At 41.6% G+C, this 18,004-nt stretch overlaps 1 protein-coding gene across 29 annotated transcripts in view; it reads right to left on the bottom strand.

The window, feature by feature from the left end:
- rims2a (regulating synaptic membrane exocytosis 2a) overlaps positions 1 to 18,004 on the bottom strand; it is a 711,765-nt gene that overhangs the window by 401,219 nt on the left and 292,542 nt on the right. The gene's annotated exons all lie outside the window — the stretch shown is intronic.

The following is an 18,004-nucleotide window of genomic DNA, read 5'->3' as shown; positions in this document are numbered from 1 at the left end:
GAGAGAGGGGGGAGAGAGAGGGGGGTGAGCAAGGGGGGGAGAGAGAGGGGGGAGAGAGAGGGGGAGGGGGGGAGAGAGAGGGGGAGAGGGAGAGGGGGAAGAGAGAGGGGGAGAGAGAGGGGGGAGAGAGAGGGGGAGAGAGAGGGGGGAGAGAGAGCGGGGCGAGAGAGGGGGGATTGAGAGGGGGAGAGGGGGGAGAGAGGGGGGAGAGAGGGGGAAGAGAGAGGGAGAGTGGGGGAGGGAGAGGGGGAAGGAAGGAAGGGGGAGAATGGGGATTAGGCGAGAGAGGGAGAGGGGGAGAGGGGGATAAGGAGAGGCAGAGAGGTTCCACATAGGAGATTAGTGGGCAAAATTAGAGCACATGGTATTGGAGGTAGGGTACTGACATGGATAGAAAATTGGTTGACAGACAGAAAGCAAAGAGTGGGGATAAATGGGTCCTTTTCGAATGGCAGGCAGTGACTAGTGGGGTACCGCAAGGCTCGGTGCTGGGACCGCAGCTATTTACAATATACATTAATGACTTAGATGAAGGGATTAAAAGTACCATTAGCAAATTTACAGATGATACAAAGCTGGGTGGTAGTGTGAACTGTGAGGAAGATTCTATGAGGTTGCAGGATGACTTGGACTGGTTATGTGAGTGGGCGGATGCATGGCAGTTGCAGTTTAATGTGGATAAGTGTGAGGTTATCCACTTTGGTGGTGAGACTAGGAAGGCAGATTATTATTTGAATGGTGTAAAGTTAGGAAAAGGGGACGTACAATGAGATCTGGGTGTCCTAGTGCATCAGTCACTGAAAGGAAGCATGCAGGTACAGCAGGCAGTGAAGAAAGCCAATGGAATGTTGGCCTTCATAACAAGAGGAGTTAAGTATAGGAGCAAAGAGGTCCTTCTGCAGTTGTACAGGGCCTTAGTGAGACCGCACCTGGAGTACTGTGTGCAGTTTTGGTCTCCAAATTTGGGGAAGGATATTCTTGCTGGTAAGGGCATGCAGTGTAGGTTTACTAGGTTAATTCCGGAATGGCGGGACTGTCGTATGTTGAAAGACTGGAGCGACTAGGCTTGTATACACTGGAAGTTAGAAGGATGAGAGGGGATCTTATCAAAACATATAAGATTATTAAGGGGTTGGACACGTTAGTGGCAGGAAACATGTCCCAATGTTGGGGGAGTCCAGAACCAGGGGCCACAGTTTAAGAATAAGGGGTAGGCCATTTAGAACGGAGATGAGAAAGAAAAATTTCAGTCATAGAGTTGTAAATCTGTGGAATTCTCTGCCTCAGAAGGCAGTGGAGGCCAATTCTCTGAATGCATTCAAGAGAGAGCTAGATAGAGCTCTTAAGGATAGCGGAGTCAGGGGGTATGAGGAGAAGGCAGGAACGGGGTACTGATTGAGAATGATCAGCCATGATCACATTGAATGGTGGTGCTGGCTCAAAGGGCTGAATGGTCTACTCCTGCACCTATTGTCTATTGTCTATTGAGAGGGAGACGGAGAGAGGACAAACAAATTATCAGGATGTGGCTAACGATGTTTCCAGTGATCCATGTTCGGGCTGTAAATATTCCCAATTTTAACAAGCATGGGCAATAGCAGGGAAACAAATATAAATTTTCCAATGACACTGGAAGCATTGTAGGTGAATGCATTAAATTACAAAGAAATAATAATAGCTTAAATGAAAGTGCAGAGAAACGCCTTTAATGGATATCGAGAGGTAAATGCAAAATCGTAATTCTGGATCTAAAAATGACAACACCGTGTACTTCCTTAACATCTGAAACAGTGGGAGACCAAGTTACACAGGCTCCATGTACGTAGCACATTAAACTGTCAAGGACAAATACAGCAAATGACAAAAAAAAGTCAAATTGAATGAGTGCCTTTTTATGTAGACGAGAACAAAGCAGGTAGACATTTTGCCACAAACATTTGAAAATAAGAAATATTCATATGAACTTCTATGGATATTAAGAAATAGCTCTACTTTGGAAAATTAAAAATTAAGAACTACACATGGAAAATAAGGAATAGCTCCAAGCACCACCCCCTTAGAAATGAACTATTGGCCTTGGAGTCAATAAAACAGCAATCTATTAGAATTATACTAAAGCCTTGAAATACTCTAATATCAACAGCTATGCATTGAAGAATTTCTAAATGCAAGGATTATGTGCAAGGGGAGTGTGTTTGGCAACTGATCAGGGAAAGGGGGGGGGGTTGTGAAGGAATGATCAGCGGAGAAGACGAGGCATGATGTGGGGAGAGCCCATCATGGAAGGTGATGACTGGCTGGACTGAAGATCGGAAGGTAGCCAATTAAGATTATTTGGAGGGAAGAGGGCTGGAGAAGGGGAAATAACATTTACCAATGCACACAAGAAATTGACTTGCATAAAACATTTGGAAAACAAGGCCCCTCACCAAACTGTCCCGACTGCAAAGCACTGACAATGAAGTTCCATGGCTAACACAGATCATTTCCTATTCCTCGAGGGAGCCAACAAACAGTGAAGATGCAGATTGACATCAAAGACCAAAACACGTTCTCAAGTATGCAATACAGCCTTTAACCAACTGGAGAAGAGTGATTGATGACCAAAACGTCAAACCAATTGACCAGGGCCTCGTCGATGATGGATAGAAGATAGTGAGGGCTACCATTATAGACGAGGCCCTTACTGGGGTCTCCTCAATATCCCGCAGCTCCGTTCTTGCTCCCCCTCCCCCCAGTCGTAACAGGGACAGAGTCCCCCTAGTCCTTACCTTCCACCCCATCAGCCGTCGCACACAGCACATAATCCTCCGACATTTGCGCCACCTCCAACGGGATCCCACCATGAACCACATCATCCCATCTCCACCCCTTTCAGCTTTCCACAGAGACCTTTCCCTCCACAACTCCCTGGCCAACTCGTCCCTTCCCACTCAAACCACCCCCTCCCCAGGTACTTCCCACTGCAACCGCAGGAGATGCAACACCTGTCCCTATACCTCCGCCTCGACTCCGTCCAAGGATCCCAACAGTCTTTTCAGGTGAGGCAGAGGTTCACTTGCACCTCCTCCAACCTCATCTACTGTATCCGCTGTTCCAGGTATGGACTCCTGTATATCAGCGAGACCAAGCAGAGGCTCGGCGATCGTTTTCGCTGAACACCTCCGCTCAGTCCGCCTTAACCTACCTGATCTCCTGGTTGCTGGACACTTTAACTCCCCCTCTCATTCCCACACTGACCTTTCTGTCCTGGGCCTCCTGCATTGTCATAGTAAGGCCCAGCGCAAATTGGAGGAATAGCACCTCATATTTCGCTTGGGCAGCTTACACCTCAGCGGTATGAACATTGACTTCTCTAACTTCAACTAACCCTTGCTTTCCCTCTCTCTCCATCCCTCCCCCTTCTCAGTTCTCCGACTACATTTTATCTCTATTTGCTTTGTTGTTACCTTCTCCCAGCTGACGACCTATTCTACATTTTCCGTTGTCTCCATTCCCTTTGCCCTGTTTTCACACCTTCACACTTCCTTATCTATCTATCCATCTCCCTCCCCCCTGATGTCAGTCTGAAGAAGGGTCTCAACCCGAAACATTATCCATTCCTTCTCTCTAGAGATGCTGCCTGTTCTGCTGAGTTACTCCGGCATTTTGTGTCTATCTTTGGTTTAAACCAGCATCTGCTGTTCCTTCATATACATACTGTTTAATGTTATAGCTGCATATTGTGCACAAATGCTAAATACCAAAATAACAGATTGCCTGCAGTAATTTTTCAGCTCCAACATTCTGTGTATTAGCAGAAAGTGATGAAAGACTCAATCCATTGACGTTACCAGTTGCCAGAAATGACAATGTCTTGAAAGTTGCTCATGCAAAACTGAATGGAAATAATAGGATAAAAGTGCGACCATGAATCATAATAACATGAAGCAATATTTGTGGCTAAAGGTCTTCAAATAAATATTGAAAAGTGATTCCAAATGGGCACCTTAAAAGGACTGTGAACAAAACAACTTGCCTTCTATTTACGAGAAGATACGATAACCTTTGCACTATTTGCTGAGCCCTATGATTCAGGATCTCTGGGGTCAGACCCTGTACAATCTTTCCCCATTATGTGGAAATGGAATGAACAGGCGACAATTCATTCCTTCAAGTCTGTTCCACTTTCAATCTCCATGATTTTAAATACTATGGATATTGGGTTATCATTGGCACATGGACCAAGATACAGTGAAAAACTTTGTGTGCCATCCAGTCAAATCATACTGTGCATGATTACAATCAAGCCATTCACAAGTACAATATGTAGTGCAAAGAAAAATATACAAGAGTGCAGAATATAATGTTACAGCATTACACTATTACAATTAGATTAAAAAATGCAAGGGTTACAATGAGACGCGTTGGGAGATTGGGACTACATGCTTATCATATGAGGACTATTCAGTGGTCTGATCAGAGCAGGGAAGAAACTGTTACTGAATCTGGTGGCATGTACGTTCAAGCTTTGGTATCTACTGCCTGACAAGAGAGTGGTGAGGAGGAAATGACTGGGATATAAATTGTCCTTGACTATGTTTGTTGCTTACCCAAGGCATCATGAAGTGTTGGTGGAGTCGATAGTGGGGAAGCAGGTTCATGTGATGGACTGGTTAAACCCACAATGTGCAATTTCTAGTAGTCTCGAACAGAGCTGTTGCCCACCAAGCTATGAAACATCATGATAAGATGCTTTCTATGGGGCATCTATACAAGTTGGTAAGAATCATTGGAGACATGCCAAACTCCAGAGTCTTCTGAGAAAGTGGAGACATCTGTGTACTTTTTTTGGCTGTAGCTCTAATGTGGTTAATCCAGGCCAAAATGTTGGTGATATTTAAACCTAGGTGCTATGTACTTTTTCAGACCTAAACAATGTCATAGCCTTATCAAACAAATATCTACCAATCTTGCTTTTGAAATTTTCCATTGGCCTGGCCTCAGCACCTTTTAGTTTAGTGATACAGCGTGGAAACAGACCCTTCGGCCAAATGTTTCCGCACCGACCAGCGATCCCCGCACATTAACACAAGTCTACACACACTAGGGACAATTTACACTTATACCAAGTTTCCAAATCCAACCCAATTAACCTACAAACCTGCATGTCTCTGGAGTGTGGGAGGAAACTGAAGATCTCTGAGAATACCCACGCAGTCGCGGGGAGAACGTACAAAACAGCACCCATAGCTGGGATCAAACCCAGGTCTCCGGCGCTGCAAACACTATAAGGCAACAACTCTACCACTGTGCCACCATGCCGTAGTTGAGTTTTTGGAGGAGAGAATCTCAAATGCACACTGCTCTTTGAGTTAAGTCCTGGTTTCTGACATAACCACTGAATGGCACTAATCTTAAACTTATGTACCTTTGTTGTGGACTATCCCAATAGAGGAAGCTTCCCACTAGCTACTTTAATTAATCTTTTAATCATCTTTAAAATTTGAATTAGATTGCAATATTCTGTACTCATCAACCTGCTGTCCTCACAAGTTAACCCTTATATCATTCTGATAGGTCCCTGCTTCACCGTCTCCAAGGCTATCCTTCCTGAGACAGCATATGTACCAGACACAGTGTGCCTGAAGTTTTACACAACTGCAGCTTAACTTCTGAATATTTGTATGCTAGCCCTTTAATATTAAAGCCAACTTTGGTGTTTTCATTGTAAAAAATCATTAGCTCAGTGTTGGAAACATTAAAATATTTGCTGCTGGTGCTTATATGATACACTGGCTCTATGGGGGGGGGGGGAATCAGGATCATAGATCAAAATGAGTGTGCAGGGATAAATGCACATTGTACCCAAAAACACATTTGCAGTAATGAAATGCATCCCAAAATTACTCTGTGACCTTAAAGCAATTGCCTGCAACTGGCCACGTAGCAGTAACAACAGGGCTTCTGCTTTAAAGAGGACGTTCTCTACATCAGCTCAAGAGCAGACTACATTCTGAAGAAGGATCCTGACCCGAAACCATTCTTTCTCTCCAGAGATGCTGCCTGTCCCGCTGAGTTACTCCAGCTTTTTTGTGTCTATCTTCGGTTTAAACCAGCATCTGCAATTCCTTACTGCTTCATTCTATACCTGCCTTGGAGGCAGGAGAGATATTGGAGAGAAGAAGAGAAGACCCTGCTTCCCTGATAGGCATATAAAGATTACTAGTGGATGAAATTAACGGCAGCCGTTGCTTCATGGTGGAAAACACTCTTCAGATGATTCCCTTCCAGAAGGAAGGATACATATTTGCAGAAATAAACACTCTAAGCTTATAGCAACAGCATTCCCCTTTTCTTGGCATAATCATTAACACACATCGACAGCTGTATCTAAGATGTAATGTAGTATTTCTAATATAAATGCAATAAGATTTTGCCGACTAATCACTTCCTTGAGGAGATCCTGCAACTGGTAGTATAGGAAAATAACTGCAGATGCTGGTACAAATCAAAGGTATTTATTCACAAAATGCTGGAGTAACTCAGCAGGTCAGGCAGCATCTCAGGAGAGAAGGAATGGGTGATGTTTCGAGACCCGAAACGTCACTCCTGCAACTGGTACGTCATGTAGTGCGATGCTAAATTCTACAACTCCAATGATTCATAATTCCAATTACGCTGCTCCTCTTCAAGCAGTGATGTCATAGATTGTATTCACTAAGTTCAACTACAAATGTGCAACAAATATTTTGGGTTACATTGTATTTTAAATGCATCACTGTCTATGTCAAAAGATCGTTAACTTGTTATTAAAGCACTTGTTTAATGAACCAATATAGATATTTTTGTTTTTCTAATTCATAAAAATAATGTTTTCCGTGATCTGAGGAAGTAAGTTTCTGATGAAATGTTGTTTCATTCTACAAAAATCACTTTTTTCAATGAATTGATCCTAATGTTCATGTCATAATAAAGCCCTTATTTGAGAAACTCAGTGCTGTAAATGAGGCTTCATGAGCAATACGAAATCTCTTACATAGAAACATAGAAAATAGGTGCAGGAGTAGGCCATTCAGCCCTTTGAGCCAGCACCACCATTCAATATGATCATGGCCGATCATCCAAAATCAGTACCCCGTTCCTGCTTTTTTCCCATATCCCTTGATTCCATTAGCCCTAAGAGCTAAATCTAACTCTCTCTTGAAAACATCCAGTGAATTGGCCTCCACTGCCTTTCGTGGCAGAGAATTGCACAGATTCACAACTCTCTGGGTGAAAAAGTTTTTCCTCATCTCAGTCCAAACTGGCCTACCCCTTATTCTTAAACTGTGACCTCTGGTTCTGGACTCCCCCAACATTGAAACATTTTTCCTGCATCTAGCCTGTCCAATCCCTTAAGAACTTTCCTATATGTTTCTATAAGATCCCCTCTCATCCTTCTAAATTCCAGTCAATGCAAGCCCAGTCGACCCATTCTTTCATCATATGTCAGTCCCGCCATCCCGGGAATTAACCTGGTGAATCTACGCTGCACTCCCTCAATAGCAAGAATGTCCTTCCTCAAATTGGGAGACCAAAACTGCACACAATACTCCAGGTGTGGTCTCACCAGGGCCCTGTACAACTGCAGTAGGACCTCCTTGCCCCTATACTCAAATCCTCTCGCTGTGAAAGGATACTTATTGCAGGATTACTGCAGGATTGGAAATGTGGGTCTTTGTTGTCAAATGTATAAATTTGGCGGGGTGAAAGTCTTCAGTGCATCTGCATCACCAGAATACGTACTAGGAGAGAATAACCATTTGAGTTATATTAAGAGAGTAACTGGAATAGAACCTAGACCATTAACGGACAATTATGACTTGTGCTTGCATTAATTGATTAATAACTTAAAGTGGATTCTGTAAATTAGAATATAATGAGGATACACTCAATGTTGATCGCAGGTAATGATATTATCCGTCATTGCTGAATTATTCCCTTTTGAGCAAACTTAAATGTTTATTTCCCATAGCCGGTTAGGTCAACTATTATGTGCACTTCAGGGAAGTTGTTGCATAATCCTTTCAGTTAAGGCATTTAACCAGTGAATACTCTTGTAGCTTAAAACCAGGGATCAACCTCAGGAGTGTCTACTTGAAAGGGCATTTTGTTTCTCTCCTGCTGAGTGAACGAGCAGCCAGCAGATCGGAAAACCACTGGTGTGATCAGAATTCTTTGATACGAAAGCAGGAGGTCACCCTCTCATCCACACGATGCAATGAATGCTTTATCTGCAGTACGCAATGAAAACTAGAACTTGCATCATTAAATGTAGCACAAAACCGAATAAAGACAGAATTAGATGTTGAAACATGTTGCACACGAGTGGTTTATGTGAGTGCTGCAAAATATTATTCCCTCCTGATTTCATACTTACATAAATATTTTTATAAAATCTTTCCTCTTTTGCAATGAAAACTTCCTGTAGACCGAATTTTCCAGAGATAACCAACAGGAGGATAGAGGATATGCAGTTGATGTTGTGAATATGCACATGCAAAAGATTTCTGATAACACATAAGGGAAGATGGGGTGGGTGGTGAATGCTTTAGATCATGGAGAAGTAAACCATGATAGTTTTGGATAGCGAACCCCAGGTACCCTATTTGCACAAAGAAACCAAAGCCTCTTCCATCGCTTTTCGGATCTCATAAATATTCTGCTGACCTAGATTCCGCCTGCACAAAGTGCTGCTATACTGAAGGCATCAGCAACCATTTCACACTGAATGAAGTTGAGTTTCTATAGAAGTGTCTATGCCATTGTTCCCTGATATCCGATACAGGGGGTGCCCACGATGGCTGCCACACCAACAGTCTGTCTTCGTCTTTTTCATTCTTTGTGTTTTTAGTTTTTTTGAAACAGAAGCTTCATTGAAATCGGTGATATATTTTAAAAGTTATTCACATTTTAAAGTTTAAAAAACCATGCATGCATAGTTGGGGCTACGCTGATCTGGTACTTACGTAAGATGACTGCCACATCCTCGCATGAGCAGAACAAACCCGTCCATACCTGCACGGTTAGGACCCGTTGAGCTCGCGGCCGCCTGTCTCTTGGGGGTGGGAGACCCAGGCCTGGTGCTGGGGGAAGCAGCCAGAGCCTGGGCCTGGGCCTGGACGTGACCGGGTAACATGCGGGCCTGAGGTGGGCCAAAGAGAAAGACGGCAGCAGCAGCGGTGCTGAGGCTGGGCATTGGTGATGGTGGAGGCCGAGGCCTGGGCCTGGCGCTGGGCCTTCCCTTGGCTCACCCCGTCCCCCCTCCTCTTCCCGGCCGGATCAGCGCCTTCCCTACGCCACTCAGAGTCCAGCGGCTTCAGCAACAGTGGGAGAGCCGCCACCATCTACCACTGAACATTCCCGCACCGACACGGGACACGACTCTTCCCTTCCCCTCCCCTCTCCCCCCTCCGCCACCCCTGCTCCACCAATGGGAGGGAGGGAGGGAGGGAGGGAGGGAGGGAGGGAGGGAGGGAGAGAGGGAGGGAGGGAGGGAGGGAGAGGGAGGGAGGGAGGGAGGGAGGGAGGAGGGAGGGAGGGAGGGAGGGGGAAGGAGGGAGGGAGGGGAGGGAGGGAGGAGGAGAGGAGGAGGAGGGAGGGAGAGGGAGAGGGAGGGAGGAGGGGGAGGGAGGGAGGGGGAAGGGGAGGAAGGGGGAAGAGAAGGGGGGGAGGAGGGGGAAGGGGAGGGAGGGGGAAGGGAGAGGGGGGAGGGGAGGGAGGGAGGGGGTGAGAGGGGAAGGGGGAGTGGGGGGGGAGAGGGGAGGGAGGTGTGGTGGAGGAGAGGGTGCTGCACTAATGGAGGAATGGTTTGGGCACAACGGATCCACTTTGTCTTGTGTGTAATTAAAATTGAAAGAACAGCAATATTGGTTAAGGGAACTCCTGCTTTTACAACTCTGTATTTATGGTGTTATCACCACATTGGCGAGTCTGAGAACAGTGCTGTAGGAAACTATTAATTAATAGCTTGCTTTTATAATTATTTGCCGTTATCAAGACATAAATGCTATTAAGTTACTGATCAACCATCATAAAACTGCATGACAGTAGTTTGTCTCCTACTTCCTTCCCCTGTCCAAACATTTGGGCTGCTTAGCAGTCTACTCTAGTCACATCAATCAAAAGTCAATCTGAGGCAGATGTAATCAGCAATCTGATCATTTTGCTTTGCTAAAAATGGCACTGTCAAAATCTTTTCTATGAATTTCTCCATTATTTTGCCATTGCAGATCAAAGTGGTCATTTTAAAAAAATATGTTTAATATCCCCTATAACTCTCTACAAATATATTAACCATTAATCTGAAAGACTAGATGCCAGTGACCATCTGAAGTTCTGTGTGCATCCACTAATTCACCTGTCATGTACAAGTCATCTCATTCCGGACTTCTGCTAAATGCATTGCAACATGAAACACTGAAGCATCTGGCCTTTTCCTCCATTCATAGGCTACAACTGAGTTCCTAATTGTCTGAGCTGGGGAACCATATATACTTTGTACCTGGCCTGTTAGCTATATCAAAGTACATTTGAGTAGAGTGGGTCAACTTGACAGAAAAGATGTATAGGTTTTTTTAAATTTACGTTAATGATTGCAATTAGTTTGCATGTGATGTTTATTTTTATATTTTTTATATTTTCTATTTCAATCATTTTCTATATCAGCAAGAGAAGCAGTAGCGAAAAGGCTACATGGACACTTTGGTCACTAGGCTATGGTTTACACAGCCTGAGGCCTTCACACTATTCGCAAACATCTCACCTTCCTAGATTGAGTTTGTTTCGACCTCAAAGGCCACTTAATATTTCCACTAGTGGGAAAGAATAGGATCAGAGGTCATAGCCTCAGATTTTAATGGATGTTCCTTTAGGAAGGAGATGAGGAGTAATTTCTTCAGTCAGAAGGTGGTGAATTCGTGGAGTTCTTTGCCACAGAAGGCTGTGGAGGCAAAGTCAATGGATATTTTTATGGCAGAGATAGATAGATTCTAGATTAGTTATGGTGTCAGGGGTTATGGGGAGAAGACAGGAGAATGGGTTAGGAGGCAAAGATAGATCAGCCATGATTGAATGGCAGAGTAAACTTGATGGGCTGAATGGCCTAATTCTTCTCCTATCACTTATGACCTTAATGTTAGTGCAGTTGCGGCAATAGCACTGGCAAAAGGAAGCAAACGCAAGTGTGGCTCCAAACAAGTACAATCCAGTCTAATAACCCTGTAGATGTATAACTCATTTCTAATCTCTAAATGTGAAAAGATATGCATTTAAATCGTCTTCACTAATCTCAAATAGTAGTTTTATGAAAAGCAAATTTGTCTGCTTTAGATCATTTTAGTATGCCTGGATAATAGTGATTTTCAAATGTAGCCAATCAGTCGGACAACTTCAGTTGAAGAACATAGAACAGTACAGCACAAGGACAGACCCTTTGGCCCACAACCTCTGTGCCAATACAAAAATAAATCAATCATCTGCCTGCACATGGTCGATATCCCTCCGACACCCCTCATCGTTTCTGATCAAGCCAAAGAGGAAAAGCAATGATTAATTAAAATAATTAATCAATGTACGGCACCATGCCAAAATTATTTGTGAGTATTTAAAAGTGCACGGGGAAAGACAACTATTGGACATGAATTGTTACTCTCAGACAACCACATAACACCTGTGTAAAAGCTGTACTAATAGTGGTCCTATTGATACATCAACACATGAATCTACTGGGATTGGGTTTTCTCCCAAACTCTCACCCTCATTTTGGAAGAAAATTAAGTAAACAGATGTTTGATGTTGGTGTTGATGTTCTTCAGAATTTTGGTGGATAGGGAAGATAAATTATTTAGAAGGACATTGGGATCTAAAATCATCAGCAACCAAAATAGGGTGATGCGCAGCCTTGACATCAGAGGTACCAAGGTCTGGGCTCAATTCCAACAGCAGAGATTTAAGAGGAACAATCCAAACTCAAACAGTCTGTTGCCATGTTGCATTTTCTGTCAAATCTGGTTTGACTCTATGTAATTCTCCTTCATCTGAAGTGTTCAGTACATTTGCAAAGTCAACAGAATTCTAAAATAATGACAGGTCTCAACAAAATAAATTAACAAATGAGCACCAAAGAAAAACAAAAAGCAAAGGAGCAAAATATACAAATATTATGTATTAATTGGCACTTTGAGCACGTACTTTACTTAACAAAAACACATGCTCAGAATGGACTCAGACACCCAATAAACCCTCTGAGGACATGAGGACTTCTTGTCAGTAGTTCCAAAAAAAATATCCTCAGTCTCAACCTTCTCCTATTAAAACTCCCTTCTCCTCAGCAAACATAAAACGTACAGTTTCACAAGCAAGTTCAAATTCTTATAGTGTTTTGGAAATGGAGAATTATATACAGATAACTGGGTGGATCAGCTTATTTGCTTAATATGGACATTATACCTGCAGTTTGGTTCTGAAACGCTTTTAATAGAAAACATATCTACTCCAACAGTATTATTATAAATATTGAGATGGTACAGGATAATATTTGCAGTATAATGTCATGGTCCCTTCAATCAATACTATTATCTAATACCTTGCCAAATTATGACAAAATGACCATGTAATTCCAACCATGAATTTACTTTTTGAGTGAACTGTACCAGGAAATATTATTTATATGGCTGATTGAAGGATATTTGAGTGAGACAAGACCTAGTGTTAACCCAAATGCTCATTACTAAGTGAACACATAGAATACTTACAATAAATATGTAAAATAATCAGTAAGTTGGACAACAATTTACTTTTTTTTAAATGTGAAATCCTCATCTAATTAGTGGTCTAAGTTCACTTTTCTGATGAAGCAAATTTCTTGAAATCAGTCAATACCTAAAAAAAAGCTCTTACTCTTCTGTATCTGACTTTTATCCAGATTTCCCCAGACTGCCTAGCAAAAAGCTTTAAAACCAAAGAAATGTCCCCTTGTAAGTGTTTTAGTTTAGGTTTATAATATGGTGTCAAGTGAGGATGGGAAAAATAGACGGTCTGCTATATAGACAGAAAGAGGGCTTACAAGTAGTATAAGAAAATAACTGCAGATGCTGGCACAAATCGATTTATTCACAAAATGCTGGAGTAACTCAGCAGGTCAGGCAGCATCTCGGGAGAGAAGGAATGGGTAACGTTTCGGGTCGAGACCCTTCTTCAGAGGGCTTACAACAGCCATTGGCCTTTAAATGAACAAGGTAATGATGTCACAGTTGCCAGAAAAAAGCCAAGTCTTCTATTTTCAATTATCTCCATCTTGCATTTATATTAGCATGAGCAGGAAAACATTGACTTTTCCAGTAATCATTAATAGGCAACTGCATATCTCAAAGTAACATCAGTATAAAGTATTAAACTCTCTGTGGCAAATGATTTGTGATTGCCTTTCAAATGGGTATTTGAACCATCTCTCCAGATGTTAGCTTCCCAGTATCATTACTGCTCTGGCCTCGTGGGTGAATCCTTCTAACATTAAAACATTCATTAAAACAAAATGAAATGGTATCTAAGAATGACCAATCTGGACAAATACTTCAATTGTGTCAATTTTGTACTTCTATTACGTTACAGTTCAGTGAATGTATCCCACAGACACCAGCTACATTTATGTTAGCCGTCACATTTTAATCAGAAATAGATACATTATCTCTCTCATTAAAGAATCCAAAGTCCCAAAACGTGCGAAAAAGTAGTTTGTTCTGCTCCACGGTCAATATTTCTCCATCAACATAACCCCTCACTAGTTGTGCATTTCCAGCTTTTTTGTGTCTATTTTAGATTTCTAACAGCTACAGAAATTTGCTTTTGAATTTCATAAAGCACTGCTGTAGTTTGGATTGGAAGAGAAGGAAGTTTTCATTAATGGAGATCAGCATCAGCCAGTATTTTCACCCTCCTGCTGATGAAACTTACTCTGGGAATTAATACAATATAGCAACAGGCTACATTTAGTCATAGAGTCATAGAGTGGAAACAGGCCCTTTGGCCCAACTTGCCCACACCGGCCAACATGTCCCAGCTACACTAGTCTCACCTGCCTGCGCTTGATCCATATCCCTCCAAACTTGTCATATTCATGTACCTGTCTACCTGTTTCTTAAACATTGGGATCGTCCCAGCGTCAACTACCTCCTCTGGCAGCTTGTTTCATACACCCACCATCCTTTGTGTGAAGAATTTACCCCTCAGATTCCTATTAAATCTTTTCCCCTTCACCTTGAACCTGTCCTCTGGTCCTCGATTCCATCAACCATTCCTCAGCCCACCTGGCCAATCGATCAAGATCCTGCTACAATCTTTCACAACCATCTTCACTATCTGCAAAACCACCCACTTTTGTTTCATCAGCAAACTTGCTAATCTTGCTAAACTTGTTAATCTTTCAAACCTTCACTATTGCTTTTCAGTGTGGTTCTATGGTATGAAAACATGAATAAGTTTTCAAGGACAGATAGTACATGCAAGGCATATTATTTATAAGAAAATAACTGCAGATGCTGGTACAAATCGATTTATTCACAAAATGCTGGAGTAACTCAGCAGGTCAGGCAGCATCTCGGGAGAGAAGGAAAGGGTGACGTTTCGGGTCGAGACCCATCTTCAGACTGAAGAAGGGTCTCGACCCGAAACGTCACCCATTCCTTCTCTCCCGAGATGCTGCCTGACCTGCTGAGTTACTCCAGCATTTTGTGAATAAATCAAGGCATATTACTGCCTGGTTCTTATTAAAAGACAAATAAAATAAATACTTTCAATGAATGAAGGGGAAATGATTGCTGTTAGATTCACTGAATACCTTGATACCCAGCTCCCACATTGCTTACTTCATCGCATTTACAAATGACGTGTAAGAATCAAACTAGTTAGTCAAAGCTGATCTACCTGAAGAGTAGAAATCTTTTGAAAATGAACCTATGCTTGCAAATAAGCCCTTGACTTATGCTCTTCTGTGCTTGAAAACATGCCCTGATCTTGCATCGCCCAGAGAGCTGTGGCAGGCTGATTTGGAAAGGTAGGGGTAGGGGGTAATTTTCTTACACAAGTAATTTGTAAAGCACAATTCCCTTGTCACAGCAGGAGCACTAGGTGATTGATATTGTTTCACATAGCGAAGCCGATTTGTGACAACTTTGCTTTGAATGATGGATTTGTAAAGGAAATGGTCATCGTGCATTTCCAACAGAACTCTTTGCCCATAGTGAAAGTCTTTACCTGTAACTTAGAGATTATCCTTGAAAGGTCTAGTTGTGAGTTGTGAATTTGTGGAATTCACTGCCTCAGAAGGCAATGGAGGCCGATTCACTGGATGCATTCAAAAAAGAGTTAGATAGAGCTCTTAGCTCTAGTGGAATCAAGGGATATGGGGAGAATGCAGGAACGGGCTACTGATTGTGGATGATCAGCCATGATCACATTGATTGGCGGCGCTGGCTCGAAGGGCCGAATGGCCTACTCCTGCACCTATTTTCTATGTATCTACATCACTGGCAGATTCCCCCACATCGTGCAGGTTGGGTCTAGCCCTTTAAGATCGTGCCATTTTTTAAAGCGTGTGTTTAGATCACAGCACTTGAATCATGGGTTGCACCCATGACAGCTGTGTATATAAGCACTTCACAGGCAGACAATCAAATATAATATAGCAGCTAAGGGCGCACAAAGGTGCCAATGGTTCCTACTAATTGATTTTCAGTTGCTAAATTACCACAGAGCAGATAAAAATATTGCGTTACAAAATAAAATGTCTAGCATACAAGGCTGAACAATGACAAATCTTATTGTCTAGAGAATTATAAATGACCACAAATTCCAAATCACTATTTCAGACACAATATATCTAACATCACAACAATATATGTCATCTAATGTTTGAAAGTTAATCAGCGACTCCTTTTTGAGTTTCTGCATTAGGAAACATTATAAATTTGAATACGGATATTAGGGAGTAGATTTGTTATTCGCAGATAGCAATTCACTGTGCTTTTCAAGGGTGGATATAGATCTATATTTTCCATCAATGGATGTGAATGGAGCAAATCAACTGAGCTGAAGGACACATAATTGGAATTTCAGTGCTAGAATTTTGAATTATGTCATGTATAGCTACACATTTCTTTCAAATCTGGGTCTTAGGTGGAATTACAAAACCATTATGCATATCATTAGAAATCTAAAAGCTTGTGATCTGGGCATGCAAATTGTTTCCAGATTCCTTTTTGTACTGAAACTTAAACCTGACAAAGTTAATAGGTAATTAATACATCTTCATACATATACGCTCTGTGTACTCGTAAACATACACACACGAGACTTGATCATGACAAACTGATGGTGATCAGAATGAACTCTACATCTGCTTATACCTGCATCAGAAAATCCATATTATAACGTTATAAACAACAGGGATGGCAACAAATCTACCTTGAGATTTTCTGCATAACATATAATTATTTAATGATATCAATTTAGCATGATCAATTGTTTACAAAACTATGAAGCTCTACTCAATTTACACAATTATCGAGCTATACATTGGTGAACACTATTTTTAAGATTAGCAGCTTGCAAAACATGTGGGTCATAGCTGGAGATTACCATTTCTTTCCCACTGCACTTTTGAGCATTATGTCAATTTTATTTGATCACCAACAAAAAATTGATATCTAGTCTACCATGAGATATTTTCACAGATGATGGGTTGAAGAGTTACGGTTTTAAAGAGTGTTTTAATAGAGGAGAAATAGTAAGCTATGCAGAGCCTTCGTAAGGGAATTTTGGAAGGATAGTCCACCTGAACCACAGCCACACATATCATAGATTGCAAGAGAGAAGAAATGCAATGGTTCTGAAATATAGGTGTTGAAGAGGATAGGGAGGGGCAAGGCTGTACAAGGGTCTGCAATGAAGGATGAGAATTTTAAAATAAACTAGAGACCAGTTTGAACGAGTTCAGGATTGATTCCGATGAAAATAGGCAACTTTGGATAAGCATTTTACCAAGTCTTTCCAAAAATAGGTCAACAGAATATGTAAAGGTTTGAGCAGCAGGTTAGACAAGACAAGGGCAGAGATGGACTATTTTATGAAGATGGAGAAAGACAATCAAGAAGATCTCTGATGGAATGCTAAGCACAGGCTCAAATTGGTCACCAAGATATATTTCAGCTTGAATCAATAACTCAGGAGTGGGATGCTGACAACAGGAAAATGAGTTTGTAGCAGGGGTAGAAGTTAACAACTTTGATTTCCTTATACCCAAATGGAGGAATTTATTCTGATCCAACGCTGGATGTTGATCAGCATGAGACAAATTAGTGACAATGAAGGGCGGAGAGATTGTGGCAAGATAGAATTTGGTATTGTCACTGTGTTTTTAGAACTGAGTGTTGAGAATTGTATTAAAGTAGAGAAAAAGAACTGGGGTTAAATCTTCTTTTGAAATAAGTGCAATGTTAACAAAACAAGTTTGAAATAAGAGTCAGGCTCCAATTAAGCAGTGTGCCAAGGATATATAAGGTGCCGATATATTTTGCTTATTTATGACTATCTGCAATTAATAGATTACATACTGAAAACATTGCTCGCATTAAATTTAAAATATTGAAGCACATTTATCATCTGCCAATATTTCACATTTTTTAATTGCCCTATATACCCTTCCTGGCCAGTTACAAACAAGTGACTGGATCCTTATTTTTCAGTTTTTATATGTAATTACAAATTTATGCAAAACATTAAAGTATTAAAATAAATAAAGTATTAAAGTGATTACCATGTGTATTTCAAAAACATTAGCACTGTTTATCCAAATAATTTTGCCAACATTAAATAAGCCTTCCCTTCAGAATGTGAGCTACTTTTCCATTAATTCTGAAAGTCTTTACATAGTAGAAAGTGCACTTTCAAAATAATTACCTACAAATACATATTGCTCTTCTAAAGG

This window comes from Rhinoraja longicauda, chromosome 4 (assembly GCF_053455715.1).
Source record: "Rhinoraja longicauda isolate Sanriku21f chromosome 4, sRhiLon1.1, whole genome shotgun sequence".
Lineage (NCBI taxonomy): Eukaryota > Metazoa > Chordata > Chondrichthyes > Rajiformes > Arhynchobatidae > Rhinoraja > Rhinoraja longicauda.
This window is presented reverse-complemented; position numbering and strand designations above follow the sequence as displayed.